Raw genomic sequence first — 24750 nt, 5'->3', positions numbered from 1 at the left:
ACAAATTGCCAACTTCTGTTCTGAGAGTGAACTCGCAAACAACAATGATAAATATGGAACGAAACTGCTGCGCATCAAAGTTCCAGGATGAAAAAATTTTTCCCTGACGTGTTATCTCGACCTTGCTAATGCGGCCAGCAGCGCCTTCACCGGTGATCGTTGGCGATCGGGGCTGTGAACTGGCATGGCGATAAAGCAGCAGGCTGTGTAATTAGTATGGCGGCGCATGCTCAGATGCAGGCTATCTTGAACCAGGTGTTATCGGTAGGCGTCGTGCGTGCAGGAAAAGCGGCCCTTTCGAGCGCTCTAGACAGACGTGCTGACGACTGTACGTCACTTAATTATTTGGCGCTTGTAGGCGAATACCATATGGCCAACCATTTATGTCTACCGCATCATTTAAAAGAAAGCATGCGACTAAAATAAGGTGTCTATATTCCTTTAAAAATGGAACTGAAAATCCCACTTTCAAATTAAGGGCCAGTCACCTCCTTCCTAAATTGCAAAAAAGTGTGGCCCATACCTGCATCTGTATGCCAGATAGTTTCCAGTGTTGTCACCCAGTGTTGTCACCTGAAGTATTACCAACGCAATTTTTGCTTCTGACTTGTATGCACTCACTTATTTGTGAAAGTGGAATCTTAAAATGGCATGCACAAAACAGCTAGATAGAGAAGTGCACTGTTTTAGTTTTCATCAACGTTTAAATTAAGTGCACATTGGCCTCAGCAAATTCTGTGTAACATATATATTATAAAATAAAGCTGCCATCTCAAGAAGTGTGGGCATGGCTGAGCGTGATCTCAAAATTTGCATCGGGCATAAATTAAAATTGCATGCATACATGTTAAACTAGCCATTTGTATTGTTAACACTGTTTGTATTACATTGAAATCATGTATAACCTGCAGAAAGCTTTATAAAGGGTTACTTAGTATGAAAAGGTGACAATGTACTATTCATGGTCTGTCGGTGATGATGCAATATTTTTTCTTGCCACTACAGGACCCGAGCGTTACTGCAACCCCTTGCATCGTATTTTCTGGAGGAGACGTTGAAGAGGCTGACCTTCTTCACAAGAATGTGGACCGTGAGAAGTTGTTTGCGGTGAAAAATGGGGACGAGGGGCTGGCAGCTGTTTTATTTACTTACTGGCTCTTCATTATCCAGTATGACCGCAAGCTGTTCAACAATCTTGTCATGTTGGAGCACCTTTTCCTTGGGCTCACACTGAGTGCCCCTAGAGTAGCGGCTACAAACTTCTTGAACAAAGTCACCAAAAGTGTGCCATGTTGAATGTGCTGAAGCTGCGCATTGCTACCTCATCATGAGTTTAGCTGTGATTTTCAGATACACATTTTGTTTTGTCTAACCATTTCTGTAATACATATGAAGGAAACCAACAGTCACCAAGAACATGGCAAGCTTATGGGAATGCTATTTTCTTTTATTTGCAATGTTAGTAATCAGAAATTTAGAAGCGTACGGTGAGGGGCTAGTTGGTATGACATTATGAGAACAAAGAAAAACTGTGCAAAAAACAACAAGACGTGTCGTGTGGTTCTTTCCTTGTGTTGTTGTTTTTTGCGCAGTTTTTCTTTGTTCTCATAAAATCAGAAATTATTAGTGTAATTATCTTCAGATGTCGTTAGTTGGAATGCCACTGACAGCATGTGGTTGTTTTCTGCTTTCTGATCATTTACCTTTCAGTTATAAAATGATTACACTAACAATTTTCTATTGTAAGCACTACAAATTGTTAAAACTTAGAAGCATTCCCCATGTGCTTTCCTTGGTCTCGGTCACTCTTGGCATTTTTCATATGCATTATAGAAAGGGTTAAACTATTCAACACGCCTTTCTTATCTAAATATTACAGGTAAACTGTCTTTTGTATTACATCATTAACTCTTTTTAACTTTTAACTTTTCTTAAGTAAGCAATAATCTAGTTGTTAAAAAATTAAAAGCTCTACAAGTTTGATACTTCTGGCTTATTTCATAGTCACAAAAGCTGATCTCATTTACTGTTGTTGGTCAGCAGAGTATACACAATGCTGCGGATGATTTCCCATATGCACTCTTAGCAACTCTTCTTTTTTAACTTGTATGCTGCATTGAAATAGGTGAGGTGACATGTAATCGTGTTTCATTAAATATTTTATTGATGTTCTTAATAAATTTACTTTGATACCAAAACTATCTTGCACTCTCATATGTATAAAATCCCACCTGTGCCACGCATGTCTCAAATGGGCAAAAGATGACCAGGTGCTGCATAGTGCATATTATCTGCCTTTGTTGCGAGGGAAATATATGACTGTTGTGGTTCAACAGTCATATATTTCCTTGGAAAGCAATGGTCCCCATGCATTGTCTTACTGAATAAATTATTTATTTTGCATGACATGCATGTCTGGATGGTGACCAAGCATCCACATCCATCTCGTGGGCATGCATGTGTGCTGGTTGGGGCCTTGGATTGATGCCGTGCATTGTGGTCCAAAAATAGGTATAGTTATAGAACATTTATGCAATGTGTGACAAGTGTCACTCATGGATAAGAAAGATATATATTTTCTCACTATATATATATATATATATATATATAGTCTAAATATCAGTTGGTAGCATGCGGGCTGTCAGCCAGCATTGTCTGGGGAGTAGAGCATTCTACGTTTGTGGACATACTTGCTATCGTGCATAAATCCTTGGCTTTTGCTTCTCCGGTGAATCAATGTGGAGTACCCTTCCAGCACCCATTTCATAGGGTGTTATGGTAAAATAGCACCCTTAAGTCAGGGTGCGACCACTACACTCTTTAAAATTTTATGCTGTGCACCCTTCCTTAAGGGTGCTGGCCTCTGCACCCTTTTTTAAGCATCCAATAGGTGGCAAAGGCTGTTCTTCTGGGGACAAGCTGATTTACACCCTTAAGGGTGAGAAATGCTTAGTGTGTGAGCACAAAGACGGAGAACATGCTCAGACTCGTTTTGCGAGTGACGAGCAGGAGGGGTGGCATCAGCGAAGCCAACCTCCAAAGGATCTACCACGCCTTCCTTACGAGCCAAAGCTACATGGCTTCCGGGCTAAACTGGTCGCCAAACAAGATCGACACACTCACCAGGAAGAGCATTAAACAAATACTCGGCATCCCCGTGACGACCAGCACGGAGAAGCTGATGCAACTCGGGGTCCACAACACCCTGAGCGAAGTCGTAGAAGCACAGAAAATGGCACAGATCGTTCGCCTGTCTACCACCAAGGCCGGTCGCCAAATACTAGAGATGGCGGGTTTGACAGCCATGGCCGAGGAGTCATGCGCCGTCCCGCTCTGCCAGGGTGAAAGGGCCGCCTTTCGAGCCTCCCCCTTCCCGAGGAACGTTCACCCACAACACAACGAGGGCCGGTGCAAGCCAGGGCCCGAGCACTCATCACGACTGCCCTGTAGAACCAGAGCTCGCATCCTTTGTGGACGCGGCGTAGCATTCCGAATCAAACTTGTACATGGCCACGGTGGTTGACCCCCAGGGCAAGATCGTGAACTCCAGGTTGGCGGCGATGGCCTTTCTCGCCGGCTTGGTCTCGGCCAAGGCAGCGGCGGTGCTGAGGAACCGTAAACTAGGCACTGCCCGTCATGTCATTACTTGGTTCCCGGCTCACATGGGCTGGAACATCTCCCCTGGCTTGATCAACCCCATTGAGCTGCCCCACAACGAGGTGTGACGTCTCGTCAACTGTGCCGGTCCAAGAGGCCTGGCTTCGCAGGGGACCGACTGAACCACGGACCCGCTGCATACTTTCTACGACATTGCTGCTGACTACCAGCTGGGATGCAGGCAGTTTCCGGCTCCTCACCCGAAGCTAGGCAAATCCCAGGCCTCAGTGCTGAGAATGCTGCAGACAGGCTCCTTTCCGTCTCGATCCAGGCTGAGCCACTACGATCCGGGTGTGGATCCCCACTGTCCCAACTGCGGCAAGGAACAGTGCACCTTGAATCACATGCTGTGGCAATGTTCTGCATTGCACCACTCGCCTTTCAACAGGCAAGAAGACTGGGAAGAAGCCATCAAGAGCGACGACCTTCAAGTCCACCTTCGGGCTTTCCAAAGGGCCTGCGACAGGGCTGAAGATCACGGTCTCCTGCCCCCGGCGCGGCCCGCGAGTATGAGAATGTAGTCCCTTAGGACCAAATAAGGCTTCTTGTCTGTCTGTCTGTCTGCTCTGCGTATTTCGTTGTGAGATAAATAAAAAGCATTCACCTGCACTCTAAACGCCGAAGTCGCCACCTCTTCTTCCGATTTACGTGCACCATTTTGTAAGACTGTGTGATGTGACGTCGTTACGCTGTTGGAGACGCGCCTGTTCTCGTCGGTGTGCTGAGAGGCCGAAGACATTGAGCAAAATGACAGTGTCCACTGGGATGCGCCGGCACGGCCTTAAATATGTTCATCGTCCCCGGCTCGCCAGTCCATCTTAGAGCAGAAGGGATACCCGTGTTTATAGTTGTGAACTAAGGTGGTGAACTGAGAGTGTAGTTGGGCTGGACCGGGATTGTCTGGTGCCTGGAAAAGTTACACAGGCGAGCGAGTTAGCCCAATCAGGCCAGACAATCCAGCGTGTCCAGGAATCCAGAGGGCATCCTTGCATTGGCTCAGGTGACTGCTAAAAAAGTTACAAGAGAGAAACAAGGCGACTGATTTTGAAGTGTGACTCAGGCAAACTTAGAGTCAGTGAGAGTAGAAGCAAAAGTCTGTTAGGTGTGTATTCGATGGTGAGAATTACAGCGGTAGTCGCCTACTGGTAACTAGGTAGGCCGTTGAGATTCTCTGTGTTTTCGTAGTACTTGGGAAGACCCAACTCCTCCTTGGAAGAAAAAAGGTGCGCTCACAAGATTTCTATATTTACCGTGTGCAATATCACCCTAAATTGCGTAAATAAGCTTTCCCATCTTTTCTAAAAGGCAAGATGTGATGCCATGTCTACTACAGGGAAGAAAGCGTCGTATCTTGCTGGAAAACTGAGGGACATCGCTGGGAAGCCTTACTTATTATAGGTTGATGAATCAACCGATGTTTCAACGAAGAAATTTGCATTTCTGTTCGCTTTACAGTGACACTACAAAGAGGCTCACTACCACTCTTCTTGATTTGAAAGAGGCTGGGGTCCCTTGCGCCTAAGACGGTACATGGTCATTTTTGCATTCTGCTCCCATCAGAATGTGGCAGCCGTGGCCGAGATCAAACCCGCGACTCACTATGGGTTGCGGGTTTAAACCCGCTATGGCATAGCGCTGCTGAGCGCTATGCCATAGCCGCCGAGTCAAAGCTTAGCAGAAGCCTGATCTGCTTAATTCTGTTACTCTTACTGAAATTGTGCTCCACTTAACATCTCGGCATCGTAAACACTGCGAGGGCCGCATTCAAGAGAAGAAACTGATGAAGAGACGACCCTTTTCAAAGACGAAACTAATGTGGGCTCTCCCATTGTTTATGCATTGTTCATGCAAATAAATCCCAGCAAAAGCTAAAATTAACATACTGCACTATAATGAATCACACAAGCTGGTCAGATAAACTGCTAACTCCAAAGGTATAACACTGAGCTAACGCTCACTTTTTCATTAAAGGGTGAAAATTACATTGGAAGGCCTCTGTCAGCACCACGCATCTACCCTTCTGGCAGGCAAATGAAAATCGTCTGCAGCAAAAGGACTGTTCCTGTCCTACAAGGATGTTCCTTGGAATATAGTCGATCCTGGATATATAGAACAGTTGAAAAATCCCCTTGGGAATCCCATGCAAAAGCATAGCGCTATTGTTCGCGTATATAGAACTCCCGTCCACCGGCATATTGATGTATTGAACTCAGTGCCGAGCTGAGCCCCGGCAAGTGCGCTTCTCCTCACGAAGCTCTCGCAATGTTCCCGCGATCTCATGCGCGCCGCCCCGCACTCTGAGAAAGGGGCGTGTGGGTAAAAGGCACGTGATGAGGAGCACTTGGAGTGCGATTGGGTGTGAAAGGGAAACGGGAGGGAGGAACCATGCTGACCGCAGGCACCCGTTTCCTGTGTTTTGGTTGGCTGACACAGCTGGCGCAGCAAGACGAACGAGGTCAGTGCAGCTTGGGCTTGTGGTAGTGCGGAGACACGGAGCGGTGCATCTTTCGATTCGCTTTGTTCCTTTTATTCACGAGGCCAATGCGAAGGCTTGAGACTTGTGTGGTGCAGTGCGTTTTTATTTCTGCTTTTGGCACATGTTCCGGAGCCATGGCCACGAAAAAACGCAGGAATTTGGATTTTTCAACAAAGGCGGACATCATTCGACGGGTGAAGGCTGGCGAGAAAAAGTCGTCGGTCGCCGTGGCATTCGGAATTCCTTGCAACACCCCGAGTACGATCCTCAAAAACAAAGCCGATGTCAAGCTGAAAGCAGTGCAGTCCAGTCGCCCTGGAGCGTGTCGTGTGCGCGTCCCAACCTTTGACAAGGTCAAGAAGGCATTGTAAGCCAGGTTTTTGGACACGTGCCAAGAACATACCTGTTGACGGCGCGATGCTCATGGAGAAGGCCAAATGGTTTGCTGTGGCCTTCGGAGAAGAAAGCTTCACTGGTGGCACTGGTTGGCAGCAGCGATTTAGGAGTCGCTACAGCATCGTCAGAAAGGCCCTTTTGGGCGAAAGCGAGGTGACTAGCACAAGTCACTAGAGAAGTGGTTGTCCGAAGAGTGGCCAAATATTTCCGACAGCTTTTCGCCATCGCAACTATACAACGCAGATGAGACGGCAGTTTTGGCAAATGCTGCCAAACAAGACTCTGCATCTGAAGGCATTGCATGCCATGGTGGAAAGAACAGCAAAGTGCGCGTATCGATTTTGCTTGCTGCAAATATGGATGGGTCATGCAAACTAAGGTTGTTTGTTATCGGAAAGAGCAGGTTGCCATGCTGCTTTAAGAACGCGAAACGCCTCCCGGTTCTATATGCGTCCAATAAGAAAACTAGGATGGCATGCGATTTTTTTGCTGATTGCTACAGGCGTGGGATGCCGAACTGGAGAAGTCTGGCCATAAAGTTTGTCTGCTTGACAATTGTTCGGCCCATCATGTGGTCTGCCCATTAAAGCAGATCACTCTCAAGCTTCTGCTGCCAAACACAACGGCAAAACTTCAGCCACTCAACCAAGGCATTGTGAAAGCATTGAAGGTTGGGTACAGATGACGAGTGGTGCAGAGGCTCCTAATCAACCTTCAATTAGGACTCGAACTCAAGGTGGACCTCCTCAGAGCCATTCAAATGCTGGCTGGTGCTTGGAACGATGTGAAGAAAAGCACAATTGTGAACTGCTTCCGCAAAGCAGGCTTTGTGGTAGCTGCAGACGACAGATGTCTTGAAAGTGAAGAAGATGATGCTGGATGCCTGGACAGCGAATTTCGTGAGCTTTCGGCATTCCCAGGCGCTATCCCAGGCAGTGTTACAGCACGCGATTTCGTCAGAGCTGACGACGGCATGCAAGCTGTAGCGGATTGCGCTGATGCGGAGATTGTGGCTGACATCATAGGTGACGAGGATGCAGACTCGAGCAGCGGTGTAGGTTCCGACGAAGAGGACCAACCACCATGCACTGCAGGTGAACTTGTATCAGCTTTCAGCGTCGTTCGTCGCTGTTGTGGCACAATAGAAGGAGCTGGCCTTTCTCATTTGGACACTGTCAACAAGCTTGAGGACAGCTTAATGAACTTGATGGTGCAGAAGAAAAAGCAAGCAAAGGTCACAGATTTTTTATCTTCAGAAATAAAGTGCTCTGGTCATCGCGCTGTGTTTTTGTTATTTTACACGCCTTGGAGGCACAGATCGGTAAGTTCCCGTTAGTCACGACATCGGGAAACTGCCTTGAGATGTGTGGAGTTGTTAGAGAAGCTCTCGACATGCATTTTTTATATTTCGAATTACCGATATATTGAACTATTTTGCGATCCCCTTCGAGTTCGATATATCCGGGATCGACTGTATGCCAATGCAGGAAGCATACTACAGAGGAAGCACCGGCACTTTTAAGGGCCTGTATTTTTGTTATCACAAGCTGTTTTCTTGAAGTGTACATTACAATGCACACTGGGTCTCAATGATGCTTTCTTTGAGAATTTTTCCCTGCCTATGTTTCTCGTGTATTTTTGTTGCTCTTTGACATAGCGCTTTGCCGTTTACTTCTCCTGGAATTAAGTAATAAGGAAGTGGAATGGCTTCTTGAAGCAATAGCCAGCAATAACTCCTTTAACCTAGAACTGTCTGACGGTGATTCTGACATACAGGCGTGCATTTGCGATGTCCATTGGACACGTTTCCTGACCAGAGACAGCACTGGTGGCCAAGTGACTATTTTGAACAATACTTGCCAGAGGCCGCACTTGATACAATCCTAAATCCATTGTCTTCTGAGATGCAGAATTTTCTGGGCGCAACACTAATGCTGAGCTGTCTTGGGTATCCACACAAGCATCTCTACTGGGCACAAGGGTACCTGCATCACTGATGTCGTCACCCGAGACTAGTTTTTCATGTTGCGCAGCAATTTTAAAGTGGTTAATGATCTCAAATTTTCTGAAGGCCCAAAAAGGGATGATCTGTGCAAAGTCAGACCAATCTTTAATGACGTCCAAGCAGCATGCCATGAGCTCTCTAGGCCTCCTTCCGTGTATACTGATGAGCAAACAATCCCATTTACAGGTGTCAGTACACTGACGCAGTATGCGCCTGTAAAATCCGCACCCTACTGGACTGAAGAATTTTGTACTTGCCAGCCCAAGCAGACTTGTCCTTAATTTTGATATTTGCCAGGCAAAGTCTTCCTGAAGGGTGAGAATAGCCCAGACCTTGGATTGAGACAAAATGTGCATTTTTTGGCAAAAACTCTAGCTCTCGGGACATTGATCTTTTTTTACAGGTATTTCACGGCAATGCCTCTTCTCGAAAAGGAAAAAATGGATCTGCATGGAACTAACACGATTATGAAAAACCGTCTGCCAAAGACAGGAAAACTCGAGCATGACAGGTCACTAGCTAAGCAGGATAGGGGAACAATTTCCCAAACCGTGTATGTCTCATCAAAGACATGCTTAGCTAAATGGACTGACAATAAGCCCATCACACTTGCTTCAAACCATTTCGGAGACGAACCATTTCGACAGTGCCGGAAATGGTCAAAAACAGAGGTGTACCAGGACGTTCCTCGGCCTGTGATTGTGGATCTTGCAGTGGTCAATTTTTAGATGCAACACAAAGAAGATTCGGCTCTTCTTGGCTGGCCAAAAAAGGAAACCCTCGAACTCCTGAAATTTAAATGTCTCTTGCCCACTACCTGTTGCCGAATGACAGGTGTGGTGCAGAATTTGACGACGAGCCACCCCAGAAGCTCCTGAAAGCTAAGGTCATGCCCCTGCCTCCTGAGCCGAAAAGAACAGCGAAAGCAAGCCACATGCCAAAGCTTGTGAACTAGGAATCCTCCTTGAGGTGCCGAAATCCAGGATGTTCCCAGCGAATAAAGTTTCAGTGTACTACATGCAACATCTTCCTTTGGATAACGACCGCATGAAACTGCTACAAACAGTTCCCCACAAAATAAGAGCGCTTTTCGGCAGTAACAAATGTTCTGTTGGATACTAGCATTGTTGGTTTTGCATGCATAAAGACCCAGTGTGCATTATAATCCACACACTGGTGTGCAAAATCTGTGTCATACAGCCGCCCATTCTTTCTCGTGTATAAAGGAAATGTATGCAACGTGTGCTCCGATTTCACCTCCGCGGCCACAAATTTGCTCGGGTCTGATGAGAATATTGCACTATGTGTGGCAGATTATCTTTCTTTCCTGGCTTTTGGAACAGTGCGAGTTTAATTCCTGATAATCACCACGGGACTAAACCGCTGACAAATGGTTTCCATGACGGGCAGCATTGATTCCATGAGATTGGCTTCTGGTGTAAAAAAATGCATCCTTTCTTTAGAACTCTTTCCAACTTTCCATCAACATTATTAATATCCTATGTAATTTTACTTCATATTAACGCATGTTAGAAGAAAGTAGATAGGTTCCGTCTTTACTTTTGTTTGATGAAAGTTTGTTAAAAGAAAGTTTTAGAAAAGTTGGTAGGCTCTGGTTTTACTTTCGTTTGAGGAACATTGGTAAAAGAAAGTTTTAAAAAGGTTGGTAGGCTACGTTTTTACTTTCGTTTGAAGAAAGTTAGCTGGCGGTGTTTTAACTTTTGTGTCAAGGAAATTATAATTGTATTTGCTTCATTCATTTGTTCATTTAATACTGCAATAAAGAAGCATAAGATGCGAAATTGGTAATGCGAGAATTAGTACGACAACCAGAGTGTAATAGTGATAATGCTTTCCTGCAGTTTAAATGAAAGCAAGCAGACAGAATACTTTTTTTTTTTTTTTTTTTTGCTGGGCATGATCATATAATCAGCAGAATCAAAGGTAAAATATATTTGCCTGCCCCAGTGAAATTGTCTATAATGTTTTTTCTACTCTAAAAAAATACTTGTATACATTGGGAGTCTAACCCTTTACTTCTCTGTGCGGGGCAGAGACGCTACCATTGCTCCATCTAAAACAGTGGCACTATCGGACTTCGACGTAATGTAATTAAGGCTGTTTATTTTTACTTTGGCTTGTTAAAGGGACACTAAAGGCAAAAGCTAAAGTGATAGATTAGTGCACGATAATCCCTAAGGCGTCAATATTATCACGAACGGAGCCTTAGTAAGGAGAAATTCAGGTAAATGCAGGGCACGATTAGAGACTACCCCACGACATTCAAGAACTTGGCCGATAACAAACGCACTCTTCATTTAAATTCTGTCACTAGTACTCAACCATTCGTCTTAAGAACATCACTGTATTCCATCATAAGACGAAAAAAGCTACTTAATTGTCCAGTTCTACTTCATTTTTAGAAAAAAGAACTAATTGACTGTACTCTTGACAACGACGCGTGCGGTCGAAAGGTTTCGTTTTCTCTGAACTGTGTGCCACCCGCGCCATCACGTTTCAGTAGTTTCGTTATTGTGTAGTGCTGCGCTGAATGGGCTGGCTCGCAAAACCCACCCAAACTGTAAATAGCAGAGAATTCCACTTCCATGTGCTGTCGCGGGATGCTCGAATGATCCACGCCACTTGAGCAAAAGCAGCCGCAGCGAGGAATCCAGCGCTCTGTCTTGGCTCAGCTTCTCCATGGCCGCGCGTTTGTTTTGTGCGAAAAACTGTACCGCCGTCTGTTGGACGCCTTTTTACTCACCGACAGCAGCAAAGGGCGATGACGGCATATGCAACATCCCCACTCTCTGGTTAGGTGGCAGGAGATTTAAATTGCGGTAAAGGTATTCTAACCTTTCAGCTGCAATTTTCTTGTAAACCAAGTCTGTTCTAGGCATGAAACAAGAACTGAGAGGTTTCTGGAATGGTATTTAAAAGGTCCACATCGACTTAGTATTTGTCTTTAGTGTACCTTTAACAATCCTTTCTTCTGTTACTCTATACAAATTATACACAAAACTTGGCTGTCTTACAACTGCAGTACCTGCAATGGCTGTTAGAAATGTCTTTCTTTTCATAATTGCGGGTGATCGCTGTGTTGAGATTGGTGGTCGAAGAGAAAGAAAAGAAGTATGGCAGCACAAATCCTGTAAAAACTTGCTTGGGCGCACACCTGAATAATTTATAATTGTCAATTGCTGAGTAGTGAAAGTTGTGCACCTAGCATGGCCGTGTCTGTTTACGCGTGTGTGCATATAGTACGCTTGTTGCACTTCGGCCGAAGCTTCAGCTGCTGTAGTACGTTAGCCATTGCCACATTTTGTCGTCTTTATTCCTGACGCTAAGAGGAAATATGGCCTCACCAATCCAAGATTACGCCACATATTCTCGAAAACACGACACTTGGTGCCATAGGAAGTGTGCATATGGACAGAGATGATGAATTTGTGCTCAATAGGTGTCAAAGAACCACTAGGCCGTCCGCCACAGCAAGCAAACGGAGCTGCACGGACGGCACGCTGATTAACTTGTGTTCACCAACTAACGTTCGCTCATGGTTTGGCTTAAGTCACTGTACTTGCTTTATAAATAAGAAAGCCTACCCAGGTACTGAAAGCCCAACCCAACAAATGGGACCTAAATACCTGCCCTCCTCCCAGCTATGACTTCCTTTCAGTAACAAACGCTAATCTCAAAGGCCGTGCTTGTGCAAACTGCATGTGCCTGAAGCGGATGCGAATCTTGGAAGCAAGATCCGCTTCGTTAGCCGCAGAGTGGCGCTACTGCAGTATTTATTGTTTGGTCCACGGACCACGTTGGCTGTATTGAGTGCTCGTTGCAGCAAGGCGGTAGTTGAATTATATTTTAAAAGTGCCTAGACAAAATGTGCACCTTATCGTGTGCATTAACCATGGCAAAACCTCCGAACTTGTGTAACGCCATTAGTTTGCCATGTGTTCCGTGCGATACACCAGTGTCAACAGTGAGTGTCCTACTACAGCGCTTGTGCGAGCTGTCTTTGTTCTGCTGAGCTCCCTGCCCGCATTCTCTCGTGAAAAGCCTGGTGGTACTGGGGCTTCGAATCATAGTGTACAGAACAATTTGTTGAAGGTTATGCTTTTGTGGAGCTGGAGTTAATCGGAAGTTCTACAGTGTTTACCCCAAAAAACGTCGGCGGCATGTTACCTGTAAAACGAAGGAGCGTTTGCTGACTCTTCTTCGAAGGCATAGTTTGACGCCTGCGCGCATTCTTGAAGCTTATGGTTTATGTAATCAGCTTTGGGTAAATAGAGCAGAGCACTTTTTGAGTGTAGGTGGTCCATGTTGCTGTTTACATTTAGCAAGCAATTACATGAAAACTTCCTCTGATGTTACCGCGCACTTGCATTCTGTTATGATTGGCATGTAACGCCCAGTGCAAAAAGGACAATCGAAAGACCGTGCCTAATCGAAACGGAGGATGGATCCCTAATTTGCTATGGGTGTCTCGAGAAGTTGCTGGTCTGGCGGGCGCCCCGCAGTGATTACGGGCCCCTTTGTGTGTGTGCATGACAGAAGAGAGAGCCGCCTTCTTAGAAATGTGCGCCTCAAGGGGAGACCCCTTTCCGCGAACCAAACTGGACCCACGGGTTGCCGCCAGCGGAGGCAAGCACGTGCAATGTCGCCAAGGAGAGAGGGAGCAGCCGCCCATCACCGACCGCACTCAGTACATGTCACATGACGTTGACGTGAGCAACATCCCGCCTACGATTTTAGCGGGCCAATTTAGGCGGCCCCGCAATGTATTTTGATCATTATTCTCTTTTATATCCTTCATCATCCATGGAATAAACAGCGCAAGCTTCGCACTAGAAATTGTCTCGCCCCTGCCTGGTCGCCATGGTCTACCGGACGCCTGCAGCCTGCCAACAACGCCATGCCACTCTGCAGTAATGCCGGTCGAGGTTTGATTTGCAAGCGTCGCAACAACTGGTTGCCAGCGATGGGATACGCTGCCCCAGAGGCCCCAACTTTGGATGACATCTAAGACATCGTCTCTTCTTCGTCCTGGTCACAACTTCGAAAGGAAGGTGTAAGGATTCATGACTGCATATGGTGAGTGCACGGCTTTTCTTCACTGAGATATCACTTGGCTTTACGTATCTTTTGGGGAGTATAAAGCAGTGATTTTTCTTCAACCGTTGAAGGAAGTTTTGAGTACGTCGAGGTTGTTATAGAGTGAAGAGTTAGCAGCACTACGAGCAGCGATGAACTTCAAGGCACTAAAGCCGGAGTTGTTTGACTTGCCAGAGAGTTGGGCCTCCAAATTCCCGAATTGAAGAGAAAGCCGGAGATCATTGAGGCGATCAAAGCGATCGAGGCAGACGACGATGAACTGAAGGAATGCCTAGAGAGCATTGTGCATAAGGAGGAAGAGCGTAAGTGCCCAGAAGAAAAAGAAGAGCGCGAGCGGGCAGCCCGTGAGGCCAAAGAAGAGCGCGACCGTGTTGCACGCGACGCACTCAAAATGAGGCGCCTAGATATTGAGTTTCTGAAGGCTCAACATACTGAAAGACCTAACAGAGGCACGAGAAAGCGAGCGCAGAATGACAGACTTGATGGCATCCTAGGCAGTAGGAGGCGACATAGGCCTTTTTCTGGTGCAGTTTGAGCGTGCGTGTGAGAAGGCATAATTTGCGAAAAACACGTGGCCGCAAAGCTTGCTTACTTTGCTGCCATGTGATGTAGCTGATATCATTGCCCGCATGGGGAAAGAAGAAGCAGAGGACTTTGATAAAGTCAAAGTGAGTCTGCTTAAAAAGTATAGATTAACAGCAGAAGCATTCAGGCGAAAATTCAGGGAGGTCAAGAAGACCAAAAGTGAGTCATACTCAGATTTCGCATACACCTTTGAGGTAAACCTGAAGGAATAGCTGAGAGAAGATGGTGCACTTGGCGACGCCGAAAAGACAGTGCATTGCTTTAGAACAGTACTGCCGCCGGCTGCCAGTAAACCTCAAGTGTTGGGTTCAGGAGAGGCCAGGCGTGGACACTATCACGAGAGTGGCCGATCTCACTGAGGAGTACGTAACTCGCCGTGCGTTCAAAGGCAAAGAAGCTCCTAAGAGGGAGATGAATAAATACAGACCTGACAAGCCAGAGTGATAGTCAAAGTCGAGTCAGTCTAAATCAAAGGAAAGGTCAGATTAAGAAAAATTTAGTGACGAGAACAGCAAGGGAAAGGAGGAGTCACCCGAACAGAGGGCAGAAAGGCAAAATAAGAAAGCTTTCGAGGCAAGGAAACCAGTAGTTTGCTGCAACTGCCGGCAAACGGGGCATATCTCCATAGAGTGCAAAGATCCCAAGCTAGTGTTGATGTCACTAAGTAGTAACGAGGAAAATCTGAAATTGCTAGAACCATACATTCGAGACCTCATGGTAAACGGCAAACTGTGTCGGGTGCTTCGTGACTCGGCAGCCACAATGGACGTGGTGCACCCATCGTACGTAGATGAAGGCCAGTTCACGGGAGAATGTGCTTGGATAAGGCAAGCTGTAGAAGGCCCCAGCGTTTGTCTCCCTGTGGCAAAGATTCGCATCGAAAGCCCTTTTGGAGTACTGGACACTGAAGCCGCCGTCTCGGCACATCTCCTAGCGCAGTATTCATATTTGTTTTCTAACAAATGGTTGGCAGGTTGGTTTGGGCTTAATGGCCCAAAGGCAACTAAGGCCATGCTGCGACAGACACAAGACAAAATGAAATGCAACTTTAGAGTAGGTAAACCTGTACTACATTATAGTTGGTGTAAATCACCAGTTTTTTCTAAAAAGTCGAACAGGTTAGCAAATAGCACTAGGGGATCATCTGCTAGTAATAGGGCAGGGTGTAATAGAGTGTGCAAATTATATAGGCTGTGTATTCTTAGACGAAATATGGTACAACAGTGCACACAGGTGACGACCACTCAAGAAAGGTGATACGGTTTGCTAATTTAACAATTATTTGTACTAAAAAGATATGCAATGCACTGCCTCTTGTGATAGTTCATTGCATTGTTAATAAACTGAGAAAGCTTTATTAGAATATTTTTTTGTTTAAATGGAGAAAAAGAATTTTCAAGCGCTCTTCGACCGGTCTCGAAATTTACAATACATCTCATCACTTCAGGAAGCCCCTTGGCGCCAAAGACAGAATGCATGGATACAGGCGCTCCTGTGCCAATAAATAGAGGTTAGTCTAAGGTGATGCTTCATTGTTAGGGTGGTTATGACCCTCTTCAGTCAAGCAGAGCTGCTAGGTTATATGTGTTTACCCGCATGTCACTGTCTGCTAATTTTCTGCTCGGTGTTCTTACACAGCATTGGGCACTACACTGATACCGACATGTTTGCTACCTGACTACCTGTACCAAATTAGTTAGAATTGGGCAGAATGCAATAATTAACAAAAATAATAATTGCATTATATTCTCGCAAATATCAAACAAGTTGGTGTGAATATGCTGCCCAGTACTGTGTAAGGATGACGAGCCGGCAATTAGTAGACAATGACATGCTGGTAAATAGATATAATTAGCAGCTCTGCTTGAACGAAGAGGCTCGTACCACCCCAGCACTGAACGAATCAACATAAAATCTGTTTGCACTACCCTCTACTTATGGCGCAGTAATGCTCGTGTTTAGTACTACAGGCTCAATATGTAACAAGAGATCGAAGGACAAGAGAAAAGCAATAAAATATGCATGCATCCACTTGCACAAAAACTTGGAAAGGGACAGCAGAAAGCATCATGAAATGAACAAAGTGGCAAGTGATCGCTTGTTCATTCTAGGTAACTTGTGCATTTATCACTTCCAATGAAATAGACTTCATACTCTGCACTAACCCTGGCATCATACAAGATGTGGACGTGCTCAGCAAGGTGCGCTGCAGTGACCATAGGATGGTAAGAACTCGAATTAGCCTAGACCTGAGGAGGGAACGGAAGAAACTGGTACATAAGAAGCCGATCAATGAGTTAGCGGTAAGAGGGAAAATAGAGGAATTCCAGATCAAGCTACAGAATAGGCATTCGGCTTTAACTCAGGAAGAGGACCTTAGTGTTGAAGCAATGAACGACAATCTTATGGGCATCATTAAGGAGTGTGCAATAGAAGTCAGTGGTAACTCCGTTAGACAGGATACCAGTAAGCTATCGCAGGAGACGAAAGTTCTCATCAAGAAACGCCAATGTATGAAAGCCTCTAACCCTACAGCTAGAATAGAACTGGCAGAACTTTCGAAGTTAATCAACAAGCTTAATACAGCTGACATAAGGAAGTATAATATGGATAGAATTGAACATGCTCTCAGGAACGGAGGAAGCCTAAAAGCAGTGAAGAAGAAACTAGGAATTGGTAAGAATCAGATGTATGCGTTAAGAGACAAAGCCGGCAATATCATTACTAATATAAATGAGATAGTTCAAGTGGCTCAGGAGTTCTATAGAGATTTATACAGTACCAGTGGCACCCACGATGATAATGCAAGAGAGAGTAGTCTAGAGGAATTCGAAATCCCACATGTAACGCCGGAAGAAGTAAAGAAAGCCTTGGGTGCTATGCAAAGGGGGAAGGCAGCTGGGGAGGATCAGGTAACAGCAGATTTGTTGAAGGATGGTGGGCAGATTGTTCTAGAGAAACTGGCCGCCCTGTATACGCAATGCCTCATGACTTCGGGCGTACCGGAATCTTGGAAGAACGCTAACATAATCCTAATCCATAAGAAAAGGGACTCCAAAGACTTGAAAAATTATAGACTGATCAGCTTACTGTCCATTGCCTACAAAGTATTTACTAAGGTAATTGCAAATAAAATCATGAACACCTTAGACTTCCGTCAACCAAAGGACCAGGCAGGATTCCGTAAAGGCTACATAACAATAGACCATATTCACACTATCAATCAGGTGATAGAAAAATGTGCGGAATATAACCAACCTTTATATATAGCTTTCATTTATTACGAGAAAGGGTTTGATTCAGTCGAAACCTCAGCAGTCATGGAGGCATTGCGGAATCAGGGTGTAGACAAGCCGTATGTAAAAATACTGAAAGATATCTATAGCGGCTCCACAGCCACCGTAGTCCTCCATAAAGAAAGCAACAAAATCCCAATAAAGAAAGGCGTCAGGCAGGAAGATACGATCTCTCCAATGCTATTCACCGCGTGTTTACAGGAGGTATTCAGAGACCTGGATTGGGGAGAATTGGGGATAAGAGTTAATGGAGATAATAAGATAAGAGATACGGATAAGAGATAATGGAGTTAATACCTTAATAACTTGCGATTCGCTGATGATATTGCCTTGCTTAGTAACTCAGGGGACCAACTGCAATGCATGCTCACTGACCTGGAGAGGCAAAGCCGAAGGGTGGGTCTAAATATTAATCTGATGAAAACTAATGTTTAACAGTCTCGGAAGAGAACAGCAGTTTACGATAGGTAGTGAGGCACTGGAAGTGGTAAGGGAATATATCTACTTAGGACAGGTAGTGACTGCGGATCCGGATCACGAGACTGAAATAATCAGAAGAATAAGAATGGGCTGGGGTGCGTTTGGCAGGCATTCTCAGATCACGAACAGCAGGTTGCCATTATCCCTCAAGAGAAAAGTTTATAACAGCTGTGTCTTACCAGTACTCACGTACGGGGCAGAAACCTGGAGGCTTACGAAAAGGGTTCTACTTAAATTGAGGACGACGCAAAAAAAAGAAGAATGATAGGTGTAACGTTAAGGGATAAGAAAAGAGCAGATTGGGTGAGGGAACAAACGCGAGTTAATGATATCTTAGTTGAAATCAAGAAAAAGAAATGGGCATGGGCAGGACGTGTAATGAGGAGGGAAGATAACCGATGGTCATTAAGAGTTACAGAATGGATTCCAAGGGAAGGGAAGCGTAGCAGAGGGCGGCAGAAAGTTAGGTGGGCGGGTGAGATTAGGAAGTTTGCAGGGACAACATGGCCACAATTAGTACATGACCGGGGTAGTTGGAGAAGTATGGGAGAGGCCTTTGCCCTGCAGTGGGCGTAACCAGGCCGATGTTGATGTTGTTCATGTTGAATTTCACTTCACATGCTGCCATGCTTCAGTGGCTGCGTTTTGACTGTGGCAAATCCAAAAGCACCTGTCTGTTGTGATATACTAAAGAACCATAAGTGATTGCTTTCATAATTTCATAACCAATTTATTTTGCAGAGGCTGCCACACTAGTCAAAAGACTCAAAAGAGTACTTGGTAAAGTGGAAAATCAAGCCGAGCAGACAGCTGGAGCCTCTGTTGCTTGCCCAAAGGTACATATATCTATTGTATCCTCTGTCTTAGCTAGCATTATAAATGCATGAAATGATACTGTCAGAAAAACAAATTTTTAGCCCTATCCTTAAACTTGTTCTTTGCAAGCCCCAAGTCTCAAGTTGTGTTGAAGGCAGCAACATGCACATTGGTATAGCAATGCATCATCAGTAATTGCTGTTTATTTAGAAAGCGAGGGAGCAGGATGACCTCTCATTGCTAGGCTGCATATTTCATATCAATTTTTTCTGTGAAAGCACACATTAGGATTGATGCCTGAGAAAACTTGTCACTGTCTTCACTGTAATTATGCACTTTTCTTTCTGGCTAGAAACATCACATATAGTCCTAATATAATGTGTGCTGTGTAGCATCCATGTCTGAACCTACGCTTACTATTGCCAAAAAGCACTCATCCTGTCTTCCTTTCTCATCCGTGTTTTTAGCGCTGTTTTATTCAATGAATTTGTGAAAATGTCCAGGCGTTCAAGCCTTTTTAAGCCACTGATAACTTACACCATCACCAGACAGTAACTTTAATGTCATGAGATTGCACAATTTCACTTGATAGATGTCACTTTGGTGTTCCATGAGAAAAAAAAAGTGACCCGATATTGAGGGCTATGGTGGTCATCAGAGTAGTACATACTTGAGCTTTTCCCCTGCCTTTATGCTGTGTGTAGAAATGATAAATGAATATTAAAGTGCCAGAAAAACCAAACTGGCCTCCGGTGGGAGCCGAACCTACAACCATGGCACTACAAATTGTGCTACGGTGGCAACTGCTCCAACTTCTAGATTCTTGCGTATTTATGTATGTGTAACCCTCGGAGTGTTAGCCAGTGCTACTTAGGCCAATCCATTGGATGTGGACCATCCTTTTGGCCAATGGCGACGCATAGTGCATGAACTTTATGGGTAGGCAGCTGACCAATAAACTTGTGCGCTATTTGAAGGCATCAAACCTGCCTGATTCAAGACCTTCACTATGAAATTAACGGCAAAGAGCACTGGGGGGCCTGATTTTGTTAAACACACTCATGTGAAACCAACAGATAAGCCAAGGAAAGCATAGGGAAAGTTATTTGTATTTTTTTATGTAAGTGTAGAAATGATAAAGCAAAATGATCCTGGATGAAAAACAACTTGCTGCTGTAAGTCATGTCAGTAACCGCATTGTTTATCTCCTTTAAACTTTGCTATTTGTTCCTAGATATGTCACCCGCTGTGGTTGCTTAGTGGTTATGGTGTTGGGCTGCTCAGCACGAGGTCACTGGATCAGATCCTGGCCACAGCGACCGCATTTCGATGGGGATAAAATGCAAAAGAACCCGTCTACATAGATTTAGGTGCACGTTAAAGAACCCCTGGTGGTCCATATTATTCCGGAGGCCCCCGCTACAGCATGCCTCATAATCAGATCGTGGTTTTGGCACAAAAAACAGCATAATTAAATTTTTTGTTAGATATGTCATTGGCAGCAAATTTTAAATCTCTTACTCTGCAAAAGTTAATGGGCTATGCAGCTCCCAAATGATTCTTTTTATGTTCCCAGGTGGACATTGGGGGCGGTGTGAGTGTCGAGCAAGACACCCTCGAGAAACTTTGCCGAGTTTGCAGAAGTGGCCCAGGCAAATTTGCCAGGGCTCTTTTGCGGAACGTATTTACTCCAGAAGAACTACGGGGCAAAACACTCCTGCGTGAAAAGAGCAACCTCCACTTGAACCAAACACTCAAGGAGGCCTTGGACCCTGTTCGTGTCCAAGCTGTGATTGGTATGTATGTCAATCCTAGTGGTACAACTGCAAATTGCAGTGTTGAACATTACTTTAAAAATTAGCAGCTCCTCATCCTATACTTAGCAAGAGATATGCGCCAGCATAGGTGGGAAGCCCTCTTGGTGTCATATGTGACTGATTTGATTTTTGCAGTTTGGCATCCTTATTGTCTTTGTACTATCTTCTCAGCATTGTTCATTCCTTACATTAACATGAGCAGCATTTAATTGCTAATTTAATTAATAAGCGAATATTTCCTGCAATTTATATGGCAGGTAAAACTATGAACTTCCTTAGTTAAGATTGTTTGAGCACATTAATCACAGGGACAAACAAGTAGACGAGTACAAGCGCCTGCTTCAACCAGTGCCTTATTAACAGGTGCACAATTTTGTATGCATGTAAATCACGTTCAGAAAATAGTTCTTTTCTCGACAAACACTGCATCGTCACACACTTCACAATTCAACCTGCAATCTTAAAGGGACCCTGAAACGATTTTGACGATTTTGTACAAATCTAATGAGTTGTTAGGGTTGGCCCTTCTGATCCTCAAATGAAGCATTTAAGCAGTCCGTGTAAACTGTGTAATTTATTCTAAGGTTTGAAATATGTACATCGCTCCCTATTGCAGTGGCACCACTCCTCTGAGTTTTCAGCCACCCCCGACTAAGTCACGCGCGATGACCATCTGATGTCAGTAGGGCAAGCTATCTGATTGGCTCCCAGGGTGCGTCATTTATAATTTTTTCAACTTTATGGTGAACAAATGTTCATTATAGTTAGAACGTTAGCTAATTTGTTTTATAAAAAAAATAAAAGTAACAAAAAGAATGCTCAAGGACAGTTTATCACTAGACTCAAGCACTTCTGGCACACAGGAAGTGTCATTTGCTTGTGTTACAGCGTACTTTGTGTTGACGCAAGCTGTGTGGTCTGCATTGACCTTAATAGGTCTATTCGATTCAGCTTGGGTTCTCTGCACTTTCTGCACTCATCCAGGGTGCGCTGCACCTAAACCCTCGATTCCCTGAGGTGCAGAGGCGCCCCCTGCACTCTCGTCTTCGATTGTGCAGGGTGCGAGGTTAGGTGTCGCCGCGGTGCAGTGCACCTTTGAACCTCGCTGGGAAGAGGTGCAGCCGCGCGACCCTACCGCCATAGCAGACGGGTTGCAGTAGACGACGCAAGTAAAAATGTCTGTGCTAGTAGAAATTGATGGCAGCCCGACAGAGCTGTTCCCAATTTACGATGAGTTTGGCGTGATTACCTTCGACGGTGATGCCGAGCTTTACTCTACAGCAGGTAAGTTTGCTATTGTACTCTGTAAGCACACTAGCATGGTTTGTATACGTGCGTATACATCTCTTCCTTATTTTTGCAGATGGAAAAAGGGTGAGGGTGCTTTGCACACTGGGGGGTTTCGCCGCAGATTCCGAGCAAACAGAGCAGTCAGGAGCCGCAACTTCGCGTTGCGGAGACGCCACGCCGCCCGCGTACCATCGAACTGCAGCCGTGGACGCGGCAACCATGCCGACTCGGCAAGACGACGGCGAAGAAGCTTTCTGGAGCGGCCGAAGAACAAAATTCCTTATAGAAAATTACAAGGAACACTTCGGTCGCATCGGGCAAAAGGGGGGACTAAGGTGAGGCTTAGCATTCGATGCGTTTGTATTTGCGTTGCATTTTGTATTGTTCTGCACGTAAGACCAAAAAGCAGCTGATGCTGTTCTTGACGGACTCCCTCAATGATGAATTTGGCTGCTGCCTCACGTGGCTCAAGTTACCAATAAATGGAAGTCACTTAAGAGAGCGTATAAGAGAGTCCGGATGAATAATAATAAATCCGGCAGCGCGGCTGCCAAGTGCAGTTTTGAGGGGCAAGTATTCGCAGTGCATAGTTCAACTAAGACGTACCTAAAGTCTTATTCACAGCGTGCACATGAAATTAGTAACAAAACTGGCTGTTTCTAGACGTAGCAAATTCCTGAAATACTTTATGCTAAATAAATAGAAAATGACTGAGCATGCAATTTAACGACTTTCAGCTTCGGAGAATAGCTTATTCTTGTAGCATATCCTTGTCCATCATTCAATTTATAGGAAATTGTACCACTGTCGTATGCAGTTAAGCTTTCCACAAGCCATGTATGCAATTTGGCTAAGTGACTTGTTCGACGCCAATGTTTCTCACTCCTGCCTGGTCCCTGTTGGCAATGGAATATGTATAAGTGCATACAAATCAATTAAAGAGCAGAAACTTCCTTTCTATGATATTGCTACAATGTTCCAAGTTTGGCCTGTGCAAATGCAGCAGCTTTGCTGGTGTACTAAAGTTCTGGTGCTCCTCGCATTTAATTTTTTATTAGACACCTGCAGGACTTCATGGAGAAACATCACGTCAGTCCTGTTGTTACGTACGCACAGGGACAAAAAATGGTGCCCGACGACAGGGAGAGGTGGGAGCATGATCGTAGAAAGGTGGCAACTCTTGTTTTGTGTTGCATCCTGCATGCTGTCTGCTTGGACTTGGTGTTCTGTTAGACTCGGGAACAGCAGCTAGTACTGACCTATTTGTACTTGCAATCCTATAAGCTAGTTTGTCATGCCATGTGGCTTTAGCATGCACTACCAGGCATACCTACACCGCATTTGACTAAATGGCACAAATAATAAACATTTCTAATTTAAAATAAAATGGATACGGTCAATACTGGTGCCTTGTGTGCAACATACTTGATGATATAGTCCACTTTATCTGTGCTGACAGGCTGTTTATTTTAGAAAGAGCCTCAATTTCCACACTGAACATTGTTAAAAGGTAAAAAAACCGGGGCACTTCGCCGACCAAATAAAGACTTAAAAGAAAACAAGACGTTTCGGCTCCCACACGGGAGCCTTGTTCACAGGTAAAATCTACCTGTGATTTTACCTGTGAACAAGGCTCCCGTGTGGGAGCCGAAACGTCTTGTTTTCTTTTAAGTCTTTATTTGGTCGGCGAAGTGCCCCGGGTTTTTTACCTTTTAACCATGTTTCATCCCGACCAGACGGGCTTCCGTCAAACACTGAACTTCACACTGAACATTCATTGACCGCCAACCTTTCAGGTATCGCTTTCTTGGCCCATTGACTAACACTGCCTGCGTGTTATGCCAATGAAGACACAGGACACTGGTCTCATTGAGATACTTCAGTCTGTTGATTGTTGAGGTTTCCGTCGTGCGCTGTGCATATTGCATTTTTCATCATAGCAATCTTGAGCAATATGCTAGGCATGTCGCCAGGCAAGCCTCTCTAAAAAAGTGTAAATTTCTACTAATGAACAATACTTTTGCTGCAGGGAACTGCAGGCCCCAGAAGCTACATAAACAAAAGAAGGACCCGCCCTTACTGCAGCTCCTTCAAAAACCAGAAGAGATTGAAAAAAATAGGGCAAGTGGGCACAAAAAGAAGATGGCCCTGCTGGAGCGCTTCGTGAGCGCCTATGAAGCAAAAAAATAAACAGCTTGTCTTCATCAAATCATGTTTTCTGGCATTGACATGAAACAGAAGGTACGAGGCTGGAAACAGTGCAAAGCATTCAAAACAAAATTATAGTGGTCAGAACAAGTCAGAAAGCAAAGTGCATTTGAGGAAAGTGGAGGCTGACGCAGTAAACATTCGGCACTGTGTTTCTGCAATATTATTGCGTCTAAGCTTGCACATCTGCTTAACAGCTGCAGTACTGGTGATTGCACCATCGTTCTCAATTTCGATGTTGTCCTCCCTGGGGGGGGTCCTCGCAGTCACTTAATAAGTCCATGCTACTGCTACACAGATTATGTAGTACACATGCACCATGTACGATAAGACAACACTGGTCAATTGAATCTGGGTCTACAAGATACAGCCTCCTGAAACGCTGTCTCAGAATGCCGAATGCGTGCTCAATTGCCACACGCTGTTGGCTGTGAACCTTATTGAAATTCCGCTTGTAACGCTCAAACATCGCCCTGTTGTCCCTATATGGAGGCATCAGCCATGGGAGAAGCGGATACACTGCGTCGCCCAGCAAGTAGTCGTTAGCGCACTTGGTCCTGGCTACACCGTAGATGGGGCTTTCTTTCAGCACGCGCGCGTCGTGTG

General features: G+C 45.0%; 2 protein-coding genes and 1 long non-coding RNA gene across 7 annotated transcripts in view; 2 read left to right on the top strand and 1 right to left on the bottom strand.

The window, feature by feature from the left end:
* LOC140217386 (BEN domain-containing protein 5-like) overlaps positions 1-24750 on the top strand; it is a 386196-nt gene that overhangs the window by 84085 nt on the left and 277361 nt on the right. The gene's annotated exons all lie outside the window — the stretch shown is intronic.
* Positions 1-24750, bottom strand: part of LOC140217385 (uncharacterized) — a 362995-nt gene that overhangs the window by 268096 nt on the left and 70149 nt on the right. The gene's annotated exons all lie outside the window — the stretch shown is intronic.
* Positions 18569-24026, top strand: LOC129386504 (uncharacterized). The gene is made up of 3 exons (XR_008613876.2): positions 18569-18849; positions 20406-20625; positions 23966-24026. It is a non-coding gene; the product is annotated as an uncharacterized lncRNA (long non-coding RNA).

The sequence above is a fragment of the Dermacentor andersoni genome, chromosome 4 (assembly GCF_023375885.2).
Source record: "Dermacentor andersoni chromosome 4, qqDerAnde1_hic_scaffold, whole genome shotgun sequence".
Lineage (NCBI taxonomy): Eukaryota > Metazoa > Arthropoda > Arachnida > Ixodida > Ixodidae > Dermacentor > Dermacentor andersoni.
This window is presented reverse-complemented; position numbering and strand designations above follow the sequence as displayed.